Source organism: Hylobates moloch, unplaced genomic scaffold (assembly GCF_009828535.3).
Source record: "Hylobates moloch isolate HMO894 unplaced genomic scaffold, HMol_V3 SCAFFOLD_12, whole genome shotgun sequence".
NCBI classification, from domain to species: Eukaryota; Metazoa; Chordata; class Mammalia; order Primates; family Hylobatidae; genus Hylobates; species Hylobates moloch.
In genome coordinates, this window is record NW_026652287.1 from 44,972,852 (window position 1) to 44,985,261 (window position 12,410).

Genomic DNA, 12,410 nt, shown 5'->3' on the forward strand with positions numbered 1-12,410 from the left:
CAGCAGTGCAAAGTTAACAGCAACATGGAAAAGTAACTTTTATGTATTATGCAATGGCATAGAACAATTCAGTCACTTCCCTTAAGGTACCAATGAAGCTGCTCTTCAGAAACCTTATTTAAAAAACACTAAGGTCAAAATCCAGGCACCAAAGGATGCAGCATCAATCACTGACCAAACCCTATCTGTGTGTGGAGATGACATACCCAGTCCCAGATAATGTATCCACATCAGTGAAGGGTGGAGTCATTGTCAGATCACACAAAGTGACTCACAGCAGGGAAGACAGGGCAGTGGCAGAGATGGAGGCACCTGACCAGGGGCAGTGGCTCACACCTGTAATCCCAGCACTTTGCGAGGCTGAGGTGGGTGGATCATTTGAGGTCAGGAGTTCAAGACCAGCCTGGCCAACATGGTGAAACCCCGTCTCTACTAAAAATACAAAAATTAACTGGGCATCGTGGTGTGTGCCTATAATCCCAGCTACTCAGGAGGCTGAGACAGGAGAATCGCTTGAGCCTGGGAGGTGGATGTTACATTGAACTGAGATCACACTATTGCACACTCTAGCCTGATCAACAGAGCGAGACTGCATCACAAAAAAAAAAAAAAAAAGAGTTGGATGCACCTGGATCTAACCCCTGTCTCATCCTTCTGCCTTGAAGGCCAAATGCACCCTGATACTTTTCACCAAAGAGTAGAAACACCACCATTCACTTGACCCCAAATGTGACTTTCCACAGGATGCAAGCACAGTGTTGGAATAACCAAAGACAGTAACAATAGAAGTGCAGGGTGAGGGTGATGAACAGGACACACTGGAGAGCCTGACATTGGCCTAGACTATGGGGGTGTCTTGATCTTTCACAAAGAGCCCAAGGAGCAACCCAAAGAGACACTGGAGCACAGGCCCAAAGGGTGTTCATATGCCAGGAAGGCCACTAATTTTGGAAGGCAGTGATGTTGGTGCCTGTTCGAGTACTGATCCTTTATAACATATGCTTTTCTGCATCTGGTTAAACAAGGAAATCTGCAATTTTTGACTTTCAGCATTTAGAAATAAGTTATTTTAGCAATCCACACACTCGTGGTTTATTCTGAACTAACTTGAGACAAACAGCTCCAGATAGGGAATATCATGAGTATTTCCAAGACTAAAATTCTTCACGAAGTCAGTGGGACCCTCTCATGGGAGGGTTTTAAGACCCACAATCAAAAAGGTGGGGAAACATTAGAGTGGAAAGAGGGCAGAAGGTCAGGGGCCTTCCCCAGAGGCCTAACACACCCAACATTACCCTGGATGAAAACAATTACATAGCATAACACCACACACTCTTCAATGTATAACAGAGGAAATGAAATGTACTCAAAGGTAAGCTTTCAGAATTCCACTTTACACAATTAATAAGGTTTTAATATTACTCTATGTGTTGATGTTAAAGAATTATTAAATATGAACAGCATTTTCTGGTTATATATGGAAAATACCTTGATTTATGAGATATGAAAATGCTCATTTTTACATATGCATGTTTTACTTTTGTGCTTTTTTTATAAAACAAGGTGAAAAAACAGGAAAAAAATTTCAGATCAAGGAAGTTAAGCAGATTAATAGGAGAAAAGTTATACAAATTTATTTAACAGGTATATATGGGAGCCTTCAGAATGAAGACCCACCCAACAATAAGATAAAAACTTATATACCATTCCAGGGTAGGATGCAGACGTGGCATGGCCAAAAAATCCCAGGTTTGATGGGTAAGTCAGGTTTAATAGCAAGACAGATTCTGCAAGAGGAAAGGAAGAAGCTTGGCCAGCAAAGCAGACCTTGTTACATAGATGAAGGCTCCCTTAGAATAAGTGGGAAATTCTGCTTTTCCTTCAGACTTTCATTTAGAATTTTAAGTAATAGAGACAGGATTATGCTATGTTGCCCTGGCTGCTCTCTAATTGTTTGTCTCAAGCAGTCCTCCCAGCTCAGCCTCCCAAAGTGCTGGGATTCCAGGCATGAGCCACCATGCCCAATCAGGGTTTGTCCCTTTATAAAGAATTATTCATTGCTGGGCACAGTGGCTCACATCTGTAATCCCAGCAATTTGGGAGGCCAAGGCAGGAGGATCACTTGAGCCCAGGAGCTCAAGACCAGCCACAGCAACATGACGATTCCCTCTCTCTACAAAAAAAATACAAAAAATTAGCTGGATATGGTGGCACATACCATATCCAGGAGGCTGAGGCAGAAGGATAACCGAAGCCTGGGAGGTTGATGCTGCAGTGAGCTGTGATTGTGCCCCTGTGCTCCAGCCTGGGCAATTGAGTGAGAGCCTTTGTTAAAAAAGAAAAAACAAAAAAAATTGTTCACTTATTGCAGCTTCAGATTTTTTAAATGAATTGTAAATTGCATTTTCATTACAATTGGAAAGATAAGAAAATTTTGCACAGAGCCCAGATAAAGACAGATTTCAGGAAAATATCATTTGTCTTATATAGCATTTGTTTCAAAAAAAAAATTTTTTTTTTTTTTTTTGAAACAAAGTTTTACTCTTGGTGCCCAGGCTGGAATGCAATGGCTCAATCTTGGCTCACTGCAACTTCTGCCTGCCAGGTTCAAGCAATTTTCCTGCCTCAGCCTCCTGAATAGCTGGGACTACAGGCGCACGCCACCATGCCTGGCTAATTTTTGTATTTTTAGTAGAGACCGGATTTCACCATATTGGGTAAGCTGGTCTCAAATTCCTGACCTTGTGATCCGCCCACCTCGGCATCTGAAAGTCCTGGGATACAGGCGTGAGATACCGTGCCCAGCCTGAAAATTCTTGTTTAATTTTTTTCTTCCCTAGAGGCCGTGTAGTACATTTCTTGGTCTATCCTTTTTCGTGGATGATTTCTTTTTCTTTCTTTCTTTTTTTTTTTTTTTGAGACAGGGTCTGGCTCTGGTGCCCAGGCTGGGATGTAGTGGCACAATCTCAGCTCACTGCAGCCTTCATCTTCCAGGCTTAAGCTATCCTTCCACCTCAGCCTCCCTAATAGCTGAGACCACAGGTGCATGCCACCATGCCCAAAGTGCTGGGATTACAGGTGTGAGCCACCGTGCCTGGCCGTTTATCCATCATTTCTAACAGTTTCAGGGCTTAGCTTTGGGAATGCTGCTTGGGAAAAGAAGTAGGGAAAATCTTTTATTACAGCTGGAGAAAATGAATAAACTTCCACAACAAAGTATAGTAGATAAATCAGTGAATTACAAAGATTCAGGAAAGTATCAGTCCTCCTTGGCAGGTTGGAGAACTTGTAACGGTGGATAACTCTTCTCTTCCTGTTATCTGTGGGGTAAGACCTGGCTGGCAACTGTTGTGATGTGTTTGTGTTCACGTATGGTTAATGTGTAGTATGTGCTTTGTTATGGAAATTGTAATGAAATAATAATGTCCACCTTAATAAGATAATGATTCAGAGAATATGATTAAATATTGAGTTTATGTGAACACAAAGTTTGAGGGTAGCCACGGGGGAAACAGACATCCTGAAGAGTGGAGTCACTGCTCCCACTCTTAACCGGAGAAGTTAAGTCTTCACTTCTGTAGGGCAAAATGAAGATGCTTAATAGGGTTACATTTTCCATGCAAGGCCAGTGCATATATTTCAATGATTTCATTGGTTGCCGCTTGCCAAATTGCAGCTTACCAAATTTCAAGGATGATTGCGTTAACTTTTTGTAAGGAGGGGTGGTAGTGGTCTCAAAAGGATCGTACCTCTGGCACTTCTCAGTGTTTTCTAATCACTTATAGCCCAAGAACAAGGAAGAGAGTTAATCTTTTTGACATGCACACCGAAGGAGCAATTACATGGTAGTGTAAACACATTTCTCAATATGTTTATTGAGTGAAAGGATTAGATACTTTCCCTGATGAGGGGTGATAGATTTCCTTCCAGCCTATAATAAACCGAGTTTGAGAGATTTTGCTGGATTCTTCAAACACTGGGTATTTTCTCATTGAAACAGAGGCCTGAGTCCAGTGACTGCAAACTAAGGCCAATGAGAAACCTACAAAGAGAGGTCATTGAAAGCTCACACCTGTAATCCCAGCACTTTGGGAGGCCGAGGCAGATGGATCATCTCAGGTAAGGAGTTTGAGACCAACCTGGCCAACATGGCGAAACCCCATCTCTACTAAAAATACAAAAATTAGCCAGGTGTAGTGGTTCAAGCCTGTAATCTCAGCCATTCGGGAGGCTGAGGCATGAGAACTGCTTGAACTCAGGGGGCGGAGGCTGCAGTGAGCTGAGATCATGCCATTGCACTTCAGATTGGGTGACAGAGCAAGACTCTCTCTCCAAAAAAAATAATAAAGCTCACCTAGTTCTTCCCATGGTGTCCCCACTGTAGGTGTTTCAGCTGCTCAAATTGACCATGGGAGGAGCGCTTTATACTGAGAGAACCTCAGATCCCTGGAAAGCTAGGGATCCACAGGCAGATACAGTACTCAGTGATGCCGTCTGCAAGTGACAGTTTTTGTCATGGAGCTTTTTGCTAGATGTTTCTAGTGAAGCAAATGTAGGTTTAGGTAAGAATTAACTTTTTTTTTTTTTTGAGATGGGGTCTCGCTCTGTCGCCCAGGCTGGAGTGCAGTGGCACGATCTCGGCTCACCGCAACCTCCGCCTCACAAGTTCATGCCATTCTCCTACCTCACTCAGCCTCCCGAGTAGCTGGGACTACAGGCGCCCGCCACCATGCCCAGTGAATTTTTTCTATTTTTTTTTTAGTAGAGATGGGGTTTCACTGTGTTAGCCAGGATGATCTCGATCTCCTGACCTCGTGATCCGCCTGCTTTGGCCTCCCAAAGTTCTGGGATTACAGGCGTGAGCCACCTTGCCTGGCCAAGAAATAACTTTTAATTCTAGACCTTGAAATCAGCTTGTCATTAGGAGAGGTCATAAAAAGAGTCTAGGTACTGAACTTGCAAGTAAAAATAAAAATATTAAATAAATACATAAAGTGGGGTTGCATATAAGCCTAGAAGGGATCAGTCAAAAATTCAGGGGTGGCTGGGTGTGGTGGCTCATGCCTGTAATCCCAACACTTTGGGAGGCTGAGATGGGCAGATCACTTGAGGTCAGGAGTTCAAGACCACCCTGGCAAGCATGGTGAAACACCATCCATACGAAAAATACAAGTATTAGCTGGGCATGGTGGCACACACCTGTAACCCCAGCTATTCTGGAGACTGAGGCATGAGAATCACTTGAACCAGGGAGGTGGAGGTTGCAGTGAGTCAAGATCGTGCTAATGCACTCTAGCTTGGGTGACAGAACAAGACTCTAACTCAAAAAAACAAAAAAGTTCAGGGACCTGGAGGAAGGAGAGAAACTGAAGCATGCTTTGGTTAATAGATATTTCATTTTGACTGATCACTAAAGACAAAGCTTTTCGCCTAACGGTTTGTGAGGTAAATATGCAATTTCTAGTCTGTGTCTGGTTTGTCATAGGTGACAAACGTGGCATCATCTAAGTCATCGTGGGAAGAGTGTTTCATTGCAGTAAGGTGCCCCTGCACAACATAAAGGATGGATTTCTTGAATCACAGCTATTTTCAGGATTACCCACCTACCCCCATCTCCTTTCTACACCCCTCACTCTGCCGCTATCAATGTCTTTGATTTGGCTGCTGCTGAGTTGTATCCTTCATAATAAGTGGGTAACTGTAAGTGAACTGTAGGTAGTTCTATCAAATTATGGAACCTGAGTAAGGTGTTGTACAGGACCCAGGTCTAAATGCAGTTACTGAGAAGTACAGGTGGCCCCTGGGGCTTTGAGTGGCATCTGCCAAGTGGGGCTGTGTTGGGTGAGCCAGGAACTCATGGAGTCTCTGCTAACTCTGGGTGGTTTCTGGATTGAGTGGTTGCATAACTGCTTAGTGCTGGAGAATTGGTTGGTGTTCAACAAGCACCACACATCTGGTGTCAGAAAAAAAGACACCATAGGTCAGAACCTTCCACTGACTCACAGTGAGTGAGTGGTCTTTGGTGGGCATTGAGACCCTGGTGGAAGGACTGTGTCCACACTGTGAGGAGGGGCTACAAGGGTGTTAGTAGAAGTCCCAGAATTTTCTGACTGCTCACATTTGCCTCACACACTGCCTAGGAGTGGGCCAGCCTGGCCTGTGTCTCCACAGTCCAAGTGGTTCCTAAGCTTGGGAATGTATAACTGTTGGAGTGTGGATTTCCTTGTGAGCTGTGGGTGAGGTAGGCTGCCTACCCTGAGCTGCCTCCATTTTGTTTCTTTTATAGAATCTTGCTACCATGGAATTGCTCTTTCTGCATGCATCTGAGAATTCATTTGTTTGTTTGTTTGCTTATTTCTTTCTTTATTTTTCAGACAGAATCTCACTCTGTCACTCAGGCTAGAGTGCAGTGGCGCGATCTCGGCTCACTGCAACCTCTGCCTCCCAGGTTCAAGCGATTCTCTTTGCTCAGCCTCCCAAGGTGCTGGGACTACAGGCACATGCCACCACACCCTGCTCGGTTTTGTGTGTGTTTTTAGTAGTGACAGGGTTTCACCATGTTGACCAGGCTGGTCTCAAAGTCCTGACCTCAAGTGATCCTCCTGCCTTGGCCTCCCAAAGTTCTGGGATTGCAGGCATGAGCCATTGTACCTGGCCACATCTGAGAATTTTATTCTATGATTTGGGTGTTAGGATTTTAATTAGCTGGTTGGAACCTTAATGAGTAGTTTGGTAACCTTTGAAGAAGGAAATAGTTTTTTAATAAGCTGTTTTATGCCAAGTCAAAATAATAACAATATGAATACTCAGAGACATACCACCCCAAAAAATAAATAGGCCTTGGGCAGTTCTTGTGTGTCTCCTTGGTCTCACTTATTTTTGATATGCAAAGGTGATCAAAGTTTTGATTCTTTTTGTTATTCTTTATATCTTTGTCATCTCTTTGTCACAAAGCAGAATTTTCCCACTTTTGAATTCTCAGTAACATAATGTTGTCATTAATACACCATTAGTATTATGCTGAGAGGGTGTATTTCTGGTTTTTTTTGCCTGAGCCTGTTGCAAACATGCTGCTCTGTGAAGTTGTGGGTCATGTAATTGATTCTCTTATTCCCCTGCTTAATGGGACTTGAGTTGGTTCAAGTCTGTCTTTTGATCTTATTGACAGTACTCTTGTTTTTGTCCCTAATTGGAAATAATTGCTGGCTTGTAGATTATGGATAAATTCAAATTTACTACGAAATGTCGATAGAGTATGAATGTAACTTCTGAATTAACCATCTCACCTTTCATGAACGTGTCTTTATTCTTGTGACTTGTCAATACTTTGAATTATCTAACTCACTTGTTGTTGCCCATCTGCTCTTAAGTAGAATCTCTGTATGATTATGTATTTTTTTACTGGTTGCCATTGGTTGAGCATTTTTCCTATATGATCTTTCATCTTCTTTGTAGCAGTTTCCAGTCATCCTCTTACATTTGACTAATTTGTAGTTATTTTTTTCTTGTTTTTTTTTTTAGACAGAGTTAGGCTCTGTTGCCCAGGCTGGAGTGCAGTGGCGTGATCTCACCTCACTGCAACCTCTGCCTCCTAGGTTCAAATAATTCTTGTGCCTCAGCCTCCCGGGGCGCACACCACCACCCCCTGCCAATTTTTGTATTTTTAGTAGAGATGGGGTTTCACCGTGTTGGCCAGGATGGTCTCAATCTCTTGAGCTCGTGATCTGCCTGCCTTGGACTCCCAAAGTGCTGGGATTACAGGCGTGAGCCACGGCGCCCATCTCTTGTTTTCTTATTTTTAATTTGAGACAACCTTGCCCTGTAGCCCAGCTGGAGTGCAGTGGTGTGGCCACTCACTGCCCACTGCAGCATTAAGCCCCTAGGCTTGAGCAATCCTCTCACCTCAGCTTTCTGCCCAGCTAATTTTTTAAAGTTTTTTGTAGAGACAGGGGTCTCAGTGTTTTGCCCAGGCTGGTCTCAAATTCCTGGGCTCGATCAATCCTCCTGCCTTGGCCTCCCAAGGTGCTGGGATTGCAGACATGATCCACCATGCTCAGCAATGAGGGTTTTTTTTTTAAACCAAGATATCCGTACATGTTTCTGACAAATATTTTATTTAAAATCTTTAACAACTGCATACTACTAGAGGTTATTCTGTTTTCCATTTTCATTATGACTACTTGTTTTTCTTTCTTATTCTCATTTTTTACCTAGATAATTAAAATAATTTACCATGTAGTGGCCCTGGCATGCATTTTGCTTCTTCATGCAATCATACAGCTACCTCGATGCCCCTTCTCTCTGCCATTCTGAAATTGGACCTCACTCCTTGACTCTTACTCCCCATCTGCTATATGATAAAGTCCTGTCTGATTACATTGTCTCCAAAGCCTCTTTTATAGACTTCCATTTGCCCCTTGGTGTGTCTTGCATTTACTGTCCTCAAAATATATACTTAGAGGCTGGGTGCAGTGGCTTATGCCTGTAATCCCAGTACTTTGGGAGGCCGAGGCAGGAGGATCCCTTGAGCCGAGGAGTTTAAAACCAGCCTGCGCCACACAGGGAGTCCCTGTCTCAAAAACAAAATTTATACGTACAAGCCCTAAACCCCAACAGGGTCATATTTGGACACGAACCTTTTAGGATATCACATAACATTTATAAATGAGGGCCCTCATAATGGGATTAGTAAGAAGAGAGAGAACTCTGTCTCTCCAGCATGTGAGGACAAAGCAAGAAGGCATCTAGCTGCAAGCCAGGAAGATAGCCTTCACTAGGAACAAAATTGCTGGCAGCAAGATTTTGGATTTTCCAAGCTCCAGAACTATGAGAAACAAATTTATGCTGTTTAAGAAACTGAGTCCATGGTATTTTGTTATACTAGCCTGAGCTAAGTCACCCCAAGAGTCCTCACATTAACCATATACTATCATACAAGTGCTGCATTTGGATCTACCTGGAATGTCTCCAAATCTTCTACTTTTCCTCTTGGACCCATTGTGAGAATAGGTGTGCTTCATAGGAAACTGCTGGTGATAGTAGTGATAGCCTAACAACTAGGGACAAAAAGGAAACTTTCTTTTTCTTTTTTTTTTTTTTTTCTGAGTTGGAGTTTGTGCTCTGTTGCCTAGGCTGGAGTACAATGGCACAATCTCAACTCACTGCAACTTCTGCCTCCTGAGTTCAAGAGATTCTCCTGCCTCACTCAGCCTCCAGAGTAGCTGGGATTACAGGTGCGTGCCACCACGTCTGGATAATTTTTGTATTGTTAGAGATGGGGTTTCACCATGTTGGCCAGGCTGGTCTCGAACTCTTGACCTCAGGTGATCCACCTGCTTCGGCTTTCCAAGGTGCTAGGATTATAGGCGTGAACCACCATGCTTGGCCTCTTTTACACACACACACACACACACACACACATATTTTTCTTTTTTAAATAATAAATAGAAACTAGGTCTCACTATGTTGCCCAGGGTGGTCATAGCCCAAGATTTTGGGCTCCAGCGATCTACCCGCCTTGGCCACCCCAGTGCTGAGATTAAGGCATAAGAAACGGTGCTAGGCCAAATGAACAAAACTTAGTGGGAGGATGGGTGTGGTGGCTCACACCTGTAATCCCAGCACTTGGGAGGCTGAGGAGGGTGGATCACCTGAGCTCAGGTGTTCAAGACCAGCCTGGACAACATGGTGAAACCCCGTCTCTACTAAAAATACAAAAAATTAGCCGGGCGTGGTACTCTCATTCGCATAGTGAGAGAAAGCTTCTTTCTTAAGGATTCTACCTGCTGGAAAGCATTATATACTGCCAGCACTTGTTCAATACAAGACTGTCTGGTTTCATCTCCATGTCCTGTTTCCCAGGCTGGAGTGCAGTGGTGGGATCATAGCTCACTGCAGAAACTCCTGTGCTCAAGGGATCCTCCTGCCTTAGCCTCCCAAGTAGCTGGGAATAAAGGCACATGCCACCATGCCCGACTGTTTTTAATTTTTTGTACAGATGGAGTCTCACTATATTGCCCAGGCTGTTCTTGAACTCCCAGGCTCAAGTGGTCCCCCCCCCCAACCTCAGCCTCCCAAAGTGCTGAGATTACAGTCATGAACCAATACTCCCAGCCCTGAAACAGATATATTTCAAAAGGAGAACATCTAATGTTCAAGTTGGTATCTATAGAGCAGTTAACCGGAACTATCATTTAGGGTCTGTGGGATTCTAGGACACTAGGTATGAAACAAATATGAGGAAGGTCAGGGAACAAGCTGACTTAATGATTAACGCCGAAGGTGCTGCAAGATGGTTTAAGTTTTCCTCCTCCCTTCCTCCCTGATGAATTTGATAAAGTTTAAAGGGATGGTTTCACCAAGGGCCTCTTCCATTGACTGCAAGGAGGTCATCCCACCTGGTAAATCCTCAGTAGGCCAAGCCTCTTATGTGGCCAGAATGATCCAGTCCATGAAGACATATCACCATCTGTTGTGTTTTACAATTAGACCATCCAAGGGGGTCAGGGTTTCCCCAGGTAGTTTGGTGAGTGTGTGTGTGTGTGTGTGTTGAGACAGTGTCTTGCTGAAGTGCAGTAGCCTGATCATAGCTCACAGCAGCCTCAAACTTTGAGGCTCAAGTGATCCTCCTGCCTCAGCCTCTTGACTAGCTGAGACTATAGGTACACACCACCTCTCCAGGCTAATTCTAAACAAAAATGTATGGGGATGGGAGGGTCTCACTTCACTGGTCAGGGTGATCTCCAACTTCTGTCTTCAAGTGCTCCTCCCACTTTGGCCTCCCAAAATGTTGGGATTACAGGCATGAGCCATGGCACCCGGCCTCCCAGGCTGTTGTTGAAAGGTCTTTGCAATCTCTAAGAGTTCTGCTGCAGTTTATTCCCCGACAGTGAGAGTCTCGTCCTTTGACCCCATTTTGCAGCAGTGGTTGAGTGTTCACTTTTCTTTCCATAAGGGGGCGAGCTTGCCAGTGACCCTCATCCCCCTCCTCATCGATGACTTCTTTGTCATCAGAGCCTTCGTCTTCATAAATTCCCACGGAATCCAAGTTTTCACGTCCCAATCGGGCTTAGTTATGATAGCCACAGGCCCACACCACCTGCCACAGCACCCCCGTCCCATGGAAACCGCCTGACTCTCTTCTCCTCAAGCGTCCTGTCCTGGGAGCCCCCATCTCTGCTCTCCTGGGCTTCGGTCCCTAGAGCCGCGCTGCTGCAGAGCCCAGTTCCCAAGGCAGCTCCCTCCACCTATCCACATCCAGCTCCAGCTCTCCACCCTCTTTCCGACCAGCCAGGCCTGGAGTTGCTGCAGTGTCATTGACTGCGGGTCCCTCAGCTGCCACCTCCACCGCGATCTGAAAGTCTTTTAAACTTTTAACTCAAGTTATCTTAGAATTCCCCCCCCCCCGCCCCATTTTATACATAAACATAGGAGGAGAGCAGGGGTTTGAGGGTGTTTGTCTCATGGAACTGATCAGTGGGGTGAGAAGTAGCTGAGTAACCTGCAGGGGGCAGCAGAGCCCCAGGCCAGTGACTCCACGCTGAAGCCAGTGTGGATCCTGCAAATGAAGAGAAAGAGAGCTTCCCTGGGGGCTTCCCAGGCAGCCCGCCCTCCCCTACAAGTGGCCTCCAGCTGCTCAGAGCAGCTCCAGAAGGAGTGTGGATTCCGAGAAGCTGCAGAGCCCTGGAAAGCAGAAGACTCATGTGCAGACGCATTTGTGGGGTTCTGTCCTTTCTGGTGTTGTACCTCTGGAGCCTGGGGCTGTCTTCTGGGCAGGGTTTGGGGTTTCACACCCATGGGGTCGCTGGGGTCAGAGTTGTTTGTATATATAAAGAGAATGTGTGAAGATCAGGCTAGAGACAGAATTGTTTGGGGGCGACACCTGGATAAAGGGTTCATGAAGTTTACAGTTTATTTAGGTCAGAAGGTTAAATTAACCCCAGGTGAAAGTTTCCTGCTGGTGAAAATGAAGATCTGGAAGGAGGAAGCATTTTCACACTGTGAGGAGGGGATGGGGGTGTGTGAGCAAGGCTTGGCCATGCCTCATCCCCAATTCCGGCCCGCTCAAGGACATGTGCCTCTCCTGGTGCAGTCGTGCCTGGCCTGATCTCGGTTCCCCTGCTGCTCTGAGGCCAGCAGATGGCTCCTATGGACACTGAGTCTGAAATTCCCTGCACACTCCTGTGACCCCGTGCAGAACGAAGGAGCGGGGAAAATCCCTTGAGTGAGGAAGACGCTAGTGTTTGTTCTCTTATATCTGTAGCAAGTCTGGCTGAAATCCAAATATCCAATAACCAGAGTACAGGAAGCACCTCGCCGTTAGAGAAGCTATGGCTAGAATCCGTCAAGTCAGTCTGGCTCTGTCGGGCCTGATACCCAAGGCTTCCGCTGTCACTCAGAAGTGATGGGCG

At 45.1% G+C, this 12,410-nt stretch overlaps 1 protein-coding gene across 1 annotated transcript in view; it reads left to right on the forward strand.

Annotated features, from left to right (window-relative positions):
• LOC116478506 (zinc finger protein 136) overlaps positions 1–12,410 on the forward strand; it is a 370,760-nt gene that overhangs the window by 105,226 nt on the left and 253,124 nt on the right. The gene's annotated exons all lie outside the window — the stretch shown is intronic.